Source organism: Grus americana, chromosome 10, assembly GCF_028858705.1.
Source record: "Grus americana isolate bGruAme1 chromosome 10, bGruAme1.mat, whole genome shotgun sequence".
Classification (NCBI taxonomy): domain Eukaryota; kingdom Metazoa; phylum Chordata; class Aves; order Gruiformes; family Gruidae; genus Grus; species Grus americana.
The window spans coordinates 11513817-11531089 of NC_072861.1; the positions used below are offsets into that span (position 1 = coordinate 11513817).

The window sequence follows — 17273 nt, forward strand, 5'->3', positions numbered from 1 at the left end:
ATGATGTAGTGAAATAAAAATATAGGTAATACTATACAGATATATACATAGAATATATAAAGACTTGTACTCTAGACTAATCTTGTGACACTATTGGTTTCTTCTTTGTATGAATCCTGTTCATACTAGTCTGAAGGGGCATAAATACTATAGTATCTACTCAAGAGCATCAGATTAACTGATCTTTCTATTCCTGTTTGTTCTTTAGGAAATATGCTTACAGCAATGATTAAGTCCTTGTTCAGGTTTGCACATGATATGCTTTCATACCAATAAAGTCAGCATGGGCCTGTAAGCCCTGCACAATTTCTGGTTATATAATTGTGCAACCTTATTGCAGCACAGCTGCATATTGTGGGACATGACTCCAGAACTCCTGCGCAGCTAATCCTATAATTCCACCTTTCTATGTTTGCCACCCTGCCTGTAGCTGTATCGTATGTACTGCATTGCCAGCAGTGGTCCTGCTAAGAATTGTTATCCATCTTTGCTTTTCAGATCTGCGCTATCATCCTAATGTCAGCCAGACGAGCATAGCTGCATCCTGGAGAAGTACCTGGAGCAAGCACTGCAAGGCATATGATTCAGCAACTGTGGTTTTCTCACCTGCAAACACACTGGACTATATTGCATTGATAAGATGAGATGAGTATGAATCAGAGGTGTGGGAATTTTCTAGCTAGATCTTGCTGCTGTGAAGAGCTAGAAATTTCTTGTCAGGGCTTCAGATACTCCTGGTTAGAGCCCCAAACAGAGAGTCACCTGCCTGCCTCAACCCTGTTTGCAAAGAAGGTGAATTTTTAGATACGAGGAAATGGAAAAAAAAAGCAAACCAAAATTGAGAAGTCCTGGAATGTAACTGTGGTGATGACCCATGAAAAAACTGGGGTGTCAGGCAACTCTGCATAGGATGCTGTTCCTCTGCGTATTCCTGGAATGAAGTTCAAAAGACTTGTTTAGCAGTGGGTCCAGGGTTGCCCTCACAACAGAAGACTTCGAGTAGCTGGAGCAACAGTTCAGTAAGTATTGCTTAAAATTTCTATTGTTTTATAGGACATTTCTGTATTAAGAACTCTTCTGGTGAATGACTGTTATGCAAGGAGAAATTCTGGCTTCTGAGGGAAAAATTAGCTCAGATTTAGAGCAGAAGCCATATGAGGGGTTTGTTCACAGGCTTCTAGCTATGCCCCTGCCAGGTGCTTGTCAAGATGGCTACCAGCTGTGGGGACTTAGGGCAAGAGCAGGGTATTTGGAAGTACTGGAGCTGTATTTCTAATTATATTGCATGGCCAGGTGTCCTTCAGTGGCTGATATTTTCCAAAAGTGTATTTCTTCTCACCTACTTAAAGTATCTGTGGATCAAAATAGAAGATTCTGGGAAAAAGTTAATTAGGCTAATTTTAACAAGTTATTATTTATTAATATTAATTAACCTAACATTATTTGGAACTTTTAGCTGAATGAAAGCTACTAACTTGCAGAGTTACTAGGTATTTGCTAGTGTGATTCAGTGGAAGCTGTGCTAAGTGCAGGCAGACTGTTCTTGCTGGTGCTCTTTGTAAACACATTCATGGACCACTGGAATATGTGTATCCTTGGTGGATCAGTCACTGTGGAAAAATACCAAGTGCTCTTAAAGAACCTTATCTTACTAAAATGTTTTCCTTCCTCTGCTTCCCATACTTCTATGGGAAGGTATCTAGGACATCAAAAGGCTAACCGAAGTTTTTTGCAAGTAAAAGACCTTTTAAAAAAAATCCAGATAGAAAATTAACCCCCAAATCTACATGAATTCAGACATTGATGGCATAGTAAATGTTCTCCTGCTCCCTGTGGCCTAGTGATTGTGCAAAAGGAGCAAGGATAGCATACCTGAGTGATAGAAATGAGAACTAGTGGCCTTGTAACACAGGCAGTGGGTGTGGAGACAAATGAGTTCTAACACTTCAAAAATGGGAGCTGAGGAAAGCTAAAGGCAAACATAAATAATAATAAATCTACTTAAAAAACCCCCAAACAATACTATATACCTCTTGCAAACTTCATAATTTGTTTTTCAAACTTTAAGAAGTGTCTTTTGTATGTGTAAAAGCATTCCATGGCTAATTTTAATGCACAAGAGGAAATTAATATTTCAACGTAAGTTAATGTCAGGTTGTAGCCTCCAAAACATCAATGTGAGTGCATGTTGCTGAATATAGGTGCAACCACAGCAAAGGAAGGGTACTTTATGTTGCGTCCTCTGTGCCCCATTTTTCTGTGTTTTGTCATATTATCCAAGGAGACAATTATGACATCCTGACAGAAACAAATGCCCGGTTTACAAGTGCCTAATCTGTAAATAACAGCTTTTGCAAATTATTCCCAGACAATTTGAATAACTGAGCAGTTTCCTAGCCACATAACTGCAATATGAGGAATTCCGGAATTAGTTTCATACTAAAACACTTCACTGTGATAGATGTATATTATTTTAAAGATAATTGGCAATAGGAGGCTTTGTCTTTGCAATTTAAAATAGGTGATCTTGTATTCTTTTAGATTTGAGGATTTATCTGACTTAAAATGTGCATTAATATTTTACTTGCTTTTAAAATCCTGGAGCATCTCCTGGGCAGAACAAGGCACAACTACCTCCAGAACAAACTGAAATATAATAATTTCTTCTTTCCTTTCAGAAAAAGGATTTCAATTTCTAGAAGGAACACATAGGGAGTGTTGTGGCATAATTATCCTAATTGGTGTAACACATAAAAAATTTTGCCATACTAAGTCAGCTATTTTAAGGTTGTATTTGTAACCTACCTTTTTTCTTTGGGTTGTTCAGGTATGTTAAAGTTATCTGTTAAGGTAGGCAGTTACAGGATTGACAAAGCCAGACATAAAAAGCAAGAAGTGTCAGACACTACTGTGTAATTGCCCTTACTGTCACAGAAACTGAACAAATTGGGGAATGAATTATACGAAACAGTTGTTAATTTGACTTGGCAAGTGTTATGTGGAAATACATCTTGCAAAATAGGTATTTTCTGGGTGGTCTTATGCATAATTTAACTATTTACATGCAAGTAGATGTTGTTTGAAATTCCATAGATACCATTCATTAGCAGCCACAAACAGATTACTATTGTGCATTAGCACATATTGAACTATTTTTAATTTAACAAAAGTATAAAACCATAAAATAATCTATTAAAAATATTTGTGCACACCTGTGTTTATATGTTTGATTAATGAAAAAGTCTAATGCTTTTCTTTTAAAGTCTCATAGACTAACCAAAGTAAAAGAGATACTTCCTCCTCCAGAGGTGCTTCTAGCACTCATTAGCACTAATATGAATGATATGTAAACATTGAGAGCTGAATGAACCCATCTCCCTGACAAGAGCAAATAGTATACAGAATGCCAGTGCCTCTGTTGACCTTTGCTTCTCTCCAGAAATGTAGCCTGTGCTTGAATTTTGTTTTGAGGTTGTGTCAACACAAAGAAGTGCAGGTGGAAAGCAAGTTAATGCACAGCATAATTACTTCAGTATCATAGAAGATGTGTGAAGTCATTGTCTGTTTTTCTGCTATACCTGCTCTGTGTCGTAGAAATGAACACATACGTATTTTTGGCTGATCTTTTTACTAAATATACAGATTAATTTGTTTTGTGCTTCAGTCCAAAAATAGCCCTGTAAAAAAGTTCTGATAACATAAGTTTTTTGAAACTGTCAAAACAAAGCTCTTATTTTGTTGTTTAGTTGTTTTTTCTCAAAATGTATTTTAACATTTATTACTATTTTAATTTTAATATTTAAATTTATTAAAATAACACAAATATTTATTTTTGGGTGAAATTAAATAGTCATTAAGTTTGTGTAACAGTTTGGTTCACTGAAAAATGTCTGTTTGGATAAACACACAACTTTTATATTAAAAAGAAACCCTCAAATTTTAGAAGTCATAGAGTTAAACAGTATAATAAGAGTAGATCATTGTACTATTCTGGCTTGTATCTTTGAAGACATCCCTGAAACATTGTAGATCAGCTACTTTAGTAAGTGACACCATGGAATTTTCTACATCTGCTGATATTTCTTCTGCCTGAATCATTGGCTTGAGCCAATGATTGAATAAGTGAGAAAGTGAAAATCTTGGATAGTTTAGATCAAGAACCTGCTTTGCCATTGTAGCAGGAGCTGCGTTAACAAGCTACAGATGCTGAGTTAATAAGTGTGTTCATTAAGCAGATGGGTGGTGGGAGTGGTTCTGCCTCTGTATAGGAAGCAAAGAGAGCCCTGGGAAAGACAGATCGCAACAAGGGTGTGCCTGATTGCATCGTTGGTACGTGGTACTACTTGGGATGGAGTAATTTACCAGCATGTAAGCTTTTTTTGAATGTTTTATTAAAATCTTATCTGTGTTTGGTTTTCATGTTGTAATGAGCGTAGTTTGGGGATGTATTTAGGAAACTGTGATAAAATAATTTGAAAACTCTAAAATGTTTCTCAGTGGAAAGACCAAGGACTTAAATGAGCCTAGAGGCTGAATGAGCCTTAAAATTGAAACAATGTATCTAATCTTAATTGAACTCCAGGGAGCTCTGGTAGAACAGATTTTAAGAGGAAACCCTACTGAAGAGAGTAGGGATGGTGAATTCTCATTTGCAACTGAAAGAGAACATGTTAAAAAAGTTCTAGGTGTTGTACCTTGTAAAAGCTCTCCTGCTAATCTCCAGAAGGTCTTCAGCCAGGTGATGAGTCTGAAGATGTGACTGGCTGCCTGAAACCAAAATGTAGGACTTGGGACCTGTAAGAAAGAATCTCTCTTCCTATGACCAATAGTTCCTACCATAAATTGGTGTGTGTCACTATTTCAAGTATCTGCCCATATAACTAAGAAATGATTGTGGTTTTGAAAGCTGAGTAGCATTTCTGTTTCATGTTGGACACTAAAAGCTTTTTATTTTTCTATCTTTGTGTCAGAACTCAGAAATATGATAGCACAAATCTAAGAAGTCATTTAATGGAGATGATCTGTTCAAATACAAACATCTATCACTATAACCTATTTTTCTTTGGTAGGCTTGACAAACTTTTTTTTCATCAAGGGAAAAAAGGTCACTGTGGCAGTACATTTGGTAGGGTCTGTAATAGTTTGTAGAAGCAGTTAAGAGAAATGCTTGAAAAAAATGGTAGGAAACTTATTGAAAGGTATTTACTGAAGTGTTACCATTCTTGAGGCACTGCAGGCAGCTTGTTCCAGGATCTTGATAAGTGGGAGGAAGCTGGTTATCTCTAACCCATGGACATTTGAAAGTATGTGCCTCAAGAAAGGCACATATATAAAAATTCCTGGGTTTTATTGCTTGATTGTTTTGTCACATAAAGGTTTTTTGTTTTGTTGGGGTTTTTCTGTTTTGGGGGTTTTTTGGGTTTTTTTAATGGGAAGGAACAATGCAGAGGCAGAATAAATGGTAGAAGGAAGACACAAGCACATCTTTCAGTAGTAGCATTGCTTTATAGTTAGCAGAAAATGCAAAATCTGTAATCGTGGTAATTATTTAAACTGAGAAGGAAGAAATAAATTTTGCCTTAAGAGACAGCAAATTTCTACCAAAGCATTCGTATTTTGCAAGCTCTTTAGATTGATGTCACTTTGTAATTTATTTGGCTACCACAAGTGATGAGTGAAGCATGGAATGTTTAGTCTGTATTTCCTGATAAAAGTCTTCCCAGGCAGGGAAGGGGCTTTCATTCATCCAAAGAAGGGATGTGATTTTTTAAAACCAAACAAAAAATGTAACTATCAGAACTCAAAGTGTTTGCTTTGATTTGTACATTGTAGTTCCAAATAAAAGACAAAGAACGGCTTTCTCTTTTATAGAGCAAATGGATTTGTAGAACAACAATATTTGTATCAACAGCATGCATTAAATAACCTTAGAGCAGTACTGTATTTCACGCTTTGAATAAGGAAATACAGGTTGGATTCCTTGACTGTGTTCTTAACTCCACTATTCATGTGGCTAAATGCAGTTAGTCACCTCTTTGCTAGTTTCTTCTTAATTCAGAATTGGCCAGTACTGTTCTTAAATTTATGCTGTTGCAAGGCACCAAATATTTTTGCATGATGCTTACTTATTAGATTCATGAGATTCACCTGACTAAATCAAAGATGGTAGAACAGTATACGGGTCTGACAGACTGAAACTGGTTGAGCCTCCCATAGAGAGAGATCTACCCTAAGAACAAGCCTTTTAATGAAAAATAATTTTCTGCTAACTTCAAGACTATAGGACAGCTTCTCTCAGATCATGTAAAACCAGTAATGCAAAATTTATATTCTGCTGTGGAGGGAGAAGTCATACGAATGCTTAGAAATAAGCACAGAGATTAAAAGATACCATCTCTGTAAACTATAATTTAAAGAGCTGCAAGCTGTGTTCTGTAATCAGTGAAATTATAGGCGCACAATTACTGTTTTCTTTATTAAAGCTTATATTTCAATGTACTGTTGCAAATCCATCTTGTACTCCAAACAGTAACAACAACTCATCCAACCTATCAGTACTCATCAGGACAGTATTCAAATTCAGTGCTGTCAAGGTCCTATGGCAGCTTTGTCTGGAAAGACATAAGGACAGGAGCCCTGCAGTGTAAGGGAGCAGGGAGGGAGTCTGTACTCTTCTGGAATGGCAAGTGCACGGGACCGGCTGAGAAGTCACAGAAAAAGTGGGACAGTGCAGAAATCACATTACAGTGTTCAGTGGTTATAAATGGAGACTGTTGTGGCAGGATGTGCAGACACAGTTATTCTTCAATTAGGCTGCAGGCATGCATCTTTTTCCAGGTCTACCTGAAGGGTTGGATATATTTGTTTTCATGGCACAGGTGGAGGAAGTGCCTTAATCTGCTGTAATCAGTGCCAGCTTCAGTAGCTCTAACCATTTTCAGTGGTACATTCAAAGAACTATATGGAGAAAAAAGTTATTGCACCTGGCTGATCATCACAGCCCTCTGCTGCCTCTTCAAAATTGCCTGCAAATCTTTCTATGGTTGTGCTCACAATGTGTTTCCACCAAAGTAAACTTAGCAGACACAGAGACTTTAACCTGTTTGATAAACTGGCTGACCTTACCTGAAGTAAATTAGACAGTTGTTCTGCTGCAAACTGGAAGCAAGTTTATTTGCTCCAGATACACCTGAGAGAGCAGTTCAGTTCACAACCTGAGGAAGTGTATTCCTAAGACAACTTCTTGAAGGACAAAAATCTATGTGGATCAAGCCTTAATATCCAGCACAAATTCTGCCTCAGACTTCTCACAGAAGAATGCCACTCTGGGTGGTGCTGAATAGTATACTACCTTTGAGGGAACTTAGCAAGATCAGAGAGGTTTTGTAATCACTGTCCCAGGCAATCCTTTACTATTGGTCAAGAGATAAGGTACTGAGGCACTTCGGGTAATTAGTTGCAAGATGTCCTGAGTTGAGCAACCAACAAACAAGACATTTAAGGTTAATGAATGCTTCTAAACACTTGGTGGTTTGTCTCCTCCAGAAAGACTGCAAGGCTTGCCAAAGACTGAGGCTGTTCCAGGATGCCTGGCATACACAGCACATGTGGTATTTCCCAAGAATGATGCACACCAGCAACTTGGACTAATGTTGCTTTTACCAAATGCCTATGTGGTTGGATTTTGTTAGCTGCAGTCTTTTAAAAATGCTTTTGAAAACCTGATCTACAGGAGTCAATTAGTGCTTTCAATTTCTCCCGCAGATATTAGTCACTGAATTGTTACTTTAAATTTCCAAACAGGCAACTTGCATTCATATGCTAACTAAATTAGGCGTTAAGGCATGAGAACATACCACTTCTTTCTGCATTGAACTTTCGGGCCTGAGAAATTCTAATGTGCACAAGAATATCTCGGAAGTGCTCCTAACCGCACCCGCTGGGAGAACGGTTAATCAGAGATTCAATCGGCAACAAGTTCTTCTGCCATCACCCTTTGCTTTAGAAGACTCATTTTAACAGGATGGTGGAAGAGTTCCGAGTGTAGTTAAATCTAAGATAAAGCCATATATATATATATTTTAAAGAATTATGCTACAGGTTTAAGGAATCCTAAAAAAGATCCAAATAATTTTACCAGTTTTATTATCGTTCTGCCCTCCAATCCAAATAATCATTTTTGCTTTAGAAAAATTTGTTTCTATTATGATGCAAATGAATGTAGATGTTTGCAGTGTTTGATAGTATTTATCAGTTGATGTACAGTGGGAAGCTTCTAGCTTGTGAATGGCAGCAGTAACAATACTTGGTGTGGCATCAAAGTGCTTGCTGAAGGACTATTATGATATAAATGCAGAATTTGAGATAAAGGGAAGAAGAAAATGCAGATGTGAGTTAAAAATACAGATAGGTTTGCTGCCCTGTCAAGTTTAGCATTGCTGAGTAAAAATGGCTTGCTTTTGCATAATATTCACTTGAAAAGTACGCATTTAGGCAAGTTTTGAAATTTTGGATGTAGTGATAAAGTGCTAGGATCTGTTATCTTGTTCCTGGTTTTGTAAGGATATATTTATTTCTTTGGAAACTACGTTTACACTTAGATGTTGCATTGTCATATTCCATCTCACATTATCTATTACCCTTGTTTGTACTTAAATTAATTTTGCTTGCAGTTTGTGGGATGGTGTTGGTGTTTCTAAATAGTCTGGAGGATGATCTAAATGAGGCTCCCAGAACCGATTAATTCAGACTGCTTACTTTAGCTGTGGAAACAACCCCACCTGATCCCAACTGTCCTGTATCCTAGAATTTAGGTCTGTTTCTCTAGAATGCAACTTGGTTTTTAAGGCTTTCCAAGCTCAGCCTATGTGAATGAAACCTGGTTGATATTTCATTTCATAACAATGCATTCCTCAAGTTCTGATTTTCTGCTTTGAAATGTTTCCATTGTTTCTCATCTTCTTTCATGAAAATTTTCAGATGATAATATTTCTAAAAGTACAATCTGGACCTGTTAAATTATATTTTTGATTTGTGTCAGAAGCATTTTAAAAGATCAGTATGTCATTCATGGTAGTTGCTTTGTGGTCAAGGCAAACATCTGTGCTTTGATTGTGTGCCTATGGAATCTTGTTTGTTTTGATCTTGAATCCTGAGGACATCCCCAAGAGCAAGCAGAAGTGTTGAATGCTAATGAGATTGAGGCCTTAAGTTAATGTCCTTCTCAAGCTCTGTCCTTAAAAATTGTTCTCGGGCTTTTTTGTTTTGTTCCTTGATTTGGTTGTTTCCTTCTCTCCAGCATTTCCTTTGCTCCTCTGTGGGTTTTTCTGTAGATGTAGGTTATTTTCTATTTTTCTTGTTCCTAATCATATACCATCCTTCTTATTTGACTTTATGAAACTGATTTCAGCTAGCTGCAGCATCTGAGGAACACATACATTCCTATTCACTACATGTAAATTATGTGCGCAGGTTGACATAATCAAATGCTCAAATAACAGAATCTCTTATGTAGTGCATATGTAACAATTCAGAAGCATAGGCATATAATATGATCTTTGGCTACCTGCTTTTGTCAGAATGGAGATAATTCAAGTTTGTTCCATTGTGACTGGTTTTAGGTAGAGGCACAAACAGAAAAACTTTTTCTACAAACAGCATTAGAAAAGTACTCAGTTCTGGTGATAGTCAAAGGTTATTGTAATGTATCTTTTTCTATTCAGCTGAAACAATTTGAGGAATGGAGAAAATGCTATACCATTGGAGATTTAATCTAGAGATACCTTAGTTACACTATATAATTTCTCCATGAGTGGAAAAATTGGTTTAATCCAGCAGAAAATGGTGAAACAATGAGTGATTGACAGCTGAATCTAGGCAGATTCAGGTTGGATGCTAAATACATATATAAGGTAGAGGGGGCTATTAACCATTGGAACAGGCAGTTGAAGCTTTGGGGTATGGTGGATATTCCATTGATATTCCCAAAGATTAAAAAACTTGCTTTAATCACATACAAGTTATTTGGCTCAGTGTAGGAATAACTGGGTGAGATTTAATGGTCTGTGATATACACGAGGTCAGCCTGTATGATCTAATGGTTTCTTCTGGCTTTAAATTCCGTGAAGGAGAGTTGTACAAATATATTGCTTCAAGTTCCTGTATATCAAAATAAAGTAACTTTTTATTCTGTGTTTGGTTCAAATTTGAAATGTTTTTGCTTTTTTTTTTAATCCATCTACTACAGGGGCAGCATTGCTCTCAGATTCATATATCTGTAAGATGTGTATTAAACATAGAAGTAGCCTGAGGTCAGTAGCTTTTGATATTTCTTTTGGGCCCTAGTGGTCCATACAGGAGGCATCTGAGACCTTAATAGACTTAACAGGCTTGACCCAAGCATGAAATGTAACTTTTGGCACCAAAGGCTTTACTAGCCAGTGTATCATATAGTTATAAACCTTTTGGTTCACTGCTTATTAACCTATCTATGGGATAAGAAGAGTTTGGGGGGTTTCACTCCCAATACAGTCCCCGTATTATCGAAAGGCCTAATTAATGAGTATATTTACAAATATGGAATAAGCGTTGATAAATTAAAATCATGCACCTTGTAAGGGTGGCTGATCCTTCTCCATTCTTTGCATTAGGAAGCAATAGGAAAGTTAAAATGGACGTCTACCCCTTCTTGCCAAACATAGTGTGCTGTTTGTCACTGAAAGGAAAAACAGTGACTCAAAATATGTCACCACTCAGGTTAAAATTGCTGTAAATTGTTTTTAAGTTTCTCCTCTTGTGTTACCCTGCCTTTTCTTACCTCAAAGTAGGCTATGAAATAACATTTGAATTGCTGCATTTGTACTTTCTCACCCCTTAGCACAGCTTACTTGTTACCTAACTAGATAAGGAAACATTTGCATTACTCTATTATAGCTGTATCGTTATAGTTACAGTAATATAGCTCATGTGAACATACTCTTCTGTATTATGAAGATGAATCCTGAACCCTTCTCAAAGGGAAACTCTGTCAGTATTAGTAATTTGGTATGTATGATTATGCCCATTTCATTATGAAAGTAAGTTTTGCTGAGTGATAAGTTTACTATATCTTTAGTGTTGCTGGCATCCTCATCAGTTCCGCACAGATATTTTGTCCAAGCAAAACATGAAGAACTATTCTAACTTATCTAGGGTTTCCAGGCATTTATTCAGAGTCTGATGTACCGTGATTTGTTGGAGCTAATGCAAAGAGGCAGGACAGCACCAGTGCAATAGTCTAATGCATCCTAGGTAGTTTAATTTTGATGTGCATATGCTATGTCATTAAATACTAGGATCAGATAACTCAGCCTGGGTAATCCTGTAGGAAACTGAATTGTGAGATTAATTCTTCTGCAGAGTGTAGATGGGGGGTTATTGTATATCTGTACTGGGCACAGGAGGGAGGTATTAGGAGGTTAATGATGCTCTAAAAATGCTCACCATGTTCATTCTGCAGAGCAGCTTTGATTTTCTGCACCGCTTTGATCTGAGGATCTCAGTCTAAAAGGTTAGATTTCTGCATGCAGATGTAAACCGAGTTAGGGTTACATTCAAGCTAACTTTACAATGAAGACATATTGTAAATCTCTTTTTATGACTCCTAATAAGAAGAAAAAACTAATTACATATACAGTCTGATTGGGAGACTGAGCTTCTATGTTATCCCACTGCACAGTTTCCCAAAGGGTTACTTTTTGGCTTGGGAAGTAGATAATATAATCTGCTGATAAGTAACAATTATAATGACGGTATTTTGATAGGGACATCTGACCGCTAGCAAATCTGACCTATGAACTAATGTCATAAAAGCTACCATTAAATACCTGCTGGTATTTATTTCTGTGATTAGTATCAAGTATGGGTGTGAACTAGTAATCTGGAGAGAAAATACTTCCTACATCCTTACCAAATTCTTGGTCAATCAAGTGGCCCCTAGCAAAATGGTCTTTAGCTACTTTTAGGTATGTTTTTTTTTTTTTTTTACTAACTTTCTCACTTTGAATGGAATAGACACTCTGACAAAATAATTGGTAGTAATTGTTGTACCAGTGTCAGTTTTAATAAACCATTCAAGTAGAAAATATTTTACAGATCCAGCCATTTCCTATGTGTCACCAGATAAAAATTTCACATCCTTCAGCACCTGGATCCTAAAGCTAGTACTTGTATTTTTCTTTCACGCTGTATTTTTTTCTTGTTAATAATAGAGCTGTCATTTCTAATAAAATATGAAACAACCATCCAGGGAAATAACACCAGTGATAGATAGAGCAGGCTGAAACACTAGACTGAGTGAACACAAATGCTCAATAGCTTGGAATATAATTCTGTCATTAAACGGAACCTGTAGAGGGACGAGGACTGAATGCACTGAGGTGAAAATGCTTTGCGCTTAGGAGACTGATTCAGCTTCTGTTGTGACTGTTCAGGCTGTTGGAGTCAGATCAGGCATCTGAGATTTGAGGGAGTGAAGGAAGAAGTGCTGTCAAAAATCAGGCAGGGTCAGAGTAACCAGAGGAAGAGCCCACAGAAACATGCACCAAAAATGGGTTCTTTTGTCAACATCTCTGCCAAAAGATTCCCTTTATTTGTTACCCACCTTATTGAAGAAAAGGATGTCAAGTCCAATTAGAATACTTGCACACAAAGGGATGGTGGGGAGCTCTATAGCTCTTATTTTTTTCTTTGATATTAGTAATTAAGATCTGAGGCAGAAGGAACAGTGTGGTAGAGACCTGCATGTCTGTATTCTGCTTGTAATAGATGTGACCTATGTAGGAAAGATTTCTTTTGCATGTGGATCCTGGAGGGAGTGTGTTTTCTCTCTCTTTCAGCTCTCCTTAGCAAGGTTTATCCAGGAACTCAAGATATATGCTGCCAGCCACCTGGCAAATTGTTTCTCCTCTCTGTGTTTGCTTCCTCCTTTCCAAAAATGGAAATGAACATGTTTCTTTTCTATTTTTACAAAACACTGTGACAGTTCTGGATGGGACAGTGCATTAGGAGACTTGAGTGTCACTGTTATTGTAAACAATGACATTTCTTTGTCCCCAAATATTGAAGGAAAGTAATTTTTGAGGGGATTCCAAGTGGATAAGAAAAGTAAAACTGCCTATTTAAATGATAATTATGCTCTTCTCATACTCCAAATAACAGCTAAAATGTCTGTGTTTTTCTCATTGAGCAGTCTGGTTGGCTAATGGACGATGTCTATTTGCAGTTAAAGCTATTGCAATGTTGACAATTAAGCATATACGTGGAACAGGGTAATCAGTATGAATGCAGTTTTATCACCAATGTTAATTATCTAATATTTTCTAGCTTACAATAATGTGAAAATTCCTTAGGCATAAATGAAAATGAACCCATCAGTTACAATTTTTCTCAAGATAATGGCTGACAGAACATTTGCTGCCCCGCAAAAAATGGAAGCAAGAGAAAAATTAACAAAATTAACAACTTCGTTGTTCAGGCTGTATAGTAAATAAATGTAGTCATATATTACATGATGTGCATTCTCATTTCCTTATGGGGAGAAATGTCCAAGTTGGTGACTGGAATTACTCATAGACATCTTCCTTTTCAAGTGGTTTGTATGTGCAGCCACTTCTAAAATTTCTAAAGAAAACACTTTTAAAAGCAGCAGAACAAATCCTGGTTTTGCATGTAGATTGTGAATGAGAGCAGAATTGATCTAAAAGCTATTGTCTGCTATAATAATTCTCAGAGATTCACTACATCAGTGCCTAGGAGAGTATGTGCTGCTTTATGTAGAAACAAGGCAAATACTCTCTGGCATGTCTCCTTTATATTCCTGAACAACTTGCCCTTTTCATTTTATTTCTCGTCAGCTGAGGACTAATCTCAGTTACAGTTATTCCAGTCAGACATTCTCAAATGACCTTTAAGTGCTGAGGATTATTTGTTAACCTCCATCCTCCAAACATGAATAAGCATCATCCCTAAGTTAACAGGGAGTGAAAGAAACCATGAATAAGCAATAATTTTCAGGAAAACTAATCTTGGCAGTCTTACAAGCCCTGTGATCAATTTTCATTTTGAAGCTTATCTTCAAATGAAAACTGGAAAGCACTAAATTACTCTCTTTTTTCAAAAAAAGAAAGTTGAGAGTAGCAATGACTTTTTAAAAGCATTCCAGAAACTTAGGGAACGCATAGCTATGGGCTTGCTGAGCTCCAAAGGAAAGTGTAGGACTGTATACACTATGTTGCATGATATAAAAGTTTGGATTTTAATTTTCATAGCTAGTCTTCCTTAAGTATTTAGGTTTCTTGAGCAAACTGCAGGAAATTGGCTTGCTCTCAACAAAAGCCTCAGGCAGTGAGTTCTTTCTGCTCCTCAAACTGATTTTAGGTACCTATGGTATCCTTTAGTTTTCCAGCTCATGAAACTTGCTGGACTGTGTTCTCTGTCTTGTAGGTTAGGGGGTTCAGGTTTATTAAAATGTTTCTTAATATTGACCTTGTATTGTTTAATATAATAGTACCCTATTTTTCTCCAACTGATTTTGGTCTAACACAATCTGTACTGAACTTAAAGAAATGTCTAACTATTTCTCCTCTGAGCAAGCATTAATTAACTAATCAACTTGTTATGGTTCTTAATTTACATAACTGGAAGCCCATTTAAGCTTTAGAGGGCTAGGATTTCAAAGTGCTTGATGTTAATTCAGTTTCTAAGTACAGTAACTTCTCGCTCAATTGCCAAAGTAGTAATATGGTACGATCTGTACATTTTGAGCATAGTAACAAAATAAAAATGGAGGTGGGCTTGAAGGAATTATGCTCTAATTAATTATTACGTTCATGTCTGTAAATTGTGGAAAGTGAGCCCCTGCAAAATAGAAGGAGGGCAAGGGCTTTCTGCATCCTGCCACCAATCCTGGTCCCTGGAAGATAATGTATTATCCTCACTAGAAGAATGCCAGCATGTGCTAAAGCTCACCAAGGAAATCTCATTTCCTTGCCATGGAAATGGATGCTGCTGCTTAACACAGTTTGAACATCCTAATTTTAATGGAGATACTGTCATTGTGTTATAGAACTGCATGGCCTTGGCAGAGCTCTGATGCTAAGGTTGCCTGACATGGAAATGGAGATTTGTTGAAGGTGTTCCTTGCAGTGTGTCTCACTGTGGAGCTTGATTGTTTTAATTCCTTTAATCAAAGTTTTAATCAAGTTATTGTGTGGCCACACTGTGGCTATAATTGCATATATGGATTTGTGTGTGACACATTAAAAATCTTGCAACAAAACCAACAATTTAAAATCTTCCTTTTCATAGAGGAATAGTCTTCTAGCTTTTTGCTGTTAAACAATTGGATGTAGTTGCTTGTAAGTATGTAACTGCTTAGGAAACATTGCTCCTTGGTTCTAGGGAAAGAAATAGAAAAAAATTACAGCTTGCATTAAGCATAGAAAACCAGCAAGTCAGGCAGAACTCTGACTTAAAAACGTTACAAACTTCCAAGTGAGTATGCTGATTGCTTACACGGTGTATGCTGAAGCTTTAATTACATTGTGTGATAAAAGAGCAATATAATGTGTTTATATTTTGTTTAACAACAAACTAGAATTCTTTCTCATAAGGTCTATATCTGAATAATCAGGCATTTCTGTAACGTGGCATTGTTATGCCTGCACATTTCACAAGACTGTGTTCCATTTTCTCTCATATTGAATATGATTGTATTTATACATGCATACATATATTTGATAATCAGGTTTGTTAGACACTTTTAAATGTCTGCCAAAACTAAATATTGCCTCCCAAGAATAGGATGTTTTGGCCCATAATCTTTTTCCTTTCCCTTACCTCATTCCATGTAATATAAAAGAAGTTCAGTCTAGTCTTTCTAATATTTATTCCATTTTCTTTTTTTTTAAAAAAAAGGAAGAACAAACCTCCCAAATTTGTTTCTGCTGTAAAACAGTATTAACAATTCAGTAGAATCAGAAAACACTCTCTGATCGAGTAAACTTTTCATTTTTAACTTTCATGTAAATTGACTCATCTACTGGACATGGAACAGCCTTAACAGATAATCTAGTTGATGTTCCTGTAAATATAGGCTTATTCCCCACAGAACATTTTCTTGTGTTTTATGCCTCCTACCTTTAAATATCTCAAACAGTGGACCACGCTTCCCTCAGAGACTAATTTACAGGCTTAAATATTTAGTAAACAAGTCAGTTGTGGTTATTAATTATTCTTAGTATTATTTGCACTGTGATAGGCAACAGAGCTGCTTCTGCTAGTCAATGTAAAAACGAAACAAAGAGATAGTCCTTGTTTCCCTGAGACAAGTGACCTCTGTAAATCAGTAGCTTTTTTCAATGGTGTGACTGATGCTCAGAAACAGAAGTGCTGTACTGGAAAGATCGTAGCAGACTCTGTGTAGGTCTATCTTGCTATTGTGAGTGAAGACCCTCTGCCTTCTCTGCTGTAACAGGTGCTGCCTGCAGATATTACTCCAGTTTGCCACACCATCTTTGCATATGATAAAATCATGGGTGGGTAGCTCTATGCAACAGTATGCAAGCCTTTCAGGTTTCTGGCACTCTTTTGAATTGTTTTCTCCCCAATATGTTGAATTGTCTTTTCCCACTCTTGTTTCTTTCCTGTAATATTGCTAGGTAACATGCCCATGGCTCCTATGTCAAAAACCTTCAAACTTTTAATTAAGTCAGAGATATTTCCAGCTAATTTCTTGACTCTGTTGCTTTGGAAGCTGCATGACTAGTATCACAGGTTTAAAAAACCCCAAAAACAAAACCAAAAGGAAACAAACCCCCGAACTCCAACAAACAAACTAAAAAACTCCAAACAAAACACACAAAAACCCCCCAAACCACACCAAACATACATAACTGTTTCTACATTTGAATAGTGTCAGGTACATTATAGTGCTATTTTTGGTTGTGGCCTCTGGACAATGATAGTATATAAATTACTTTGCTTAATATTAAGCTTGGAGAGGTTCTGATTTCCATCAGTGTCACTTGGCTAATTATGGGACATGATGGCCAAATGAAGGTAAATAAATATGATTTCTATTGATTAGTTAATATGATTTTATGAAGAGAAATAATGAACCGTTAGTTCTATACAGTGAGTTGCAGTTTTTATCAGAAACTACAAAGTTCAAAGGAGTTGAATTCATGTTGATTTGTTTGTAGGCAGATTGACGTTTCTTCTGTACAGATATCTGT

General features: G+C 36.7%; 1 long non-coding RNA gene across 2 annotated transcripts in view; it reads left to right on the top strand.

Annotated features, from left to right (window-relative positions):
• LOC129210939 (uncharacterized) overlaps positions 1-17273 on the top strand; it is a 447576-nt gene that overhangs the window by 96161 nt on the left and 334142 nt on the right. For both annotated transcript variants that reach the window (XR_008578673.1, XR_008578674.1), the window contains exon 2: positions 499-1019. This is a non-coding gene — a long non-coding RNA (uncharacterized LOC129210939). The remainder of the gene's footprint in view (positions 1-498; positions 1020-17273) is intronic.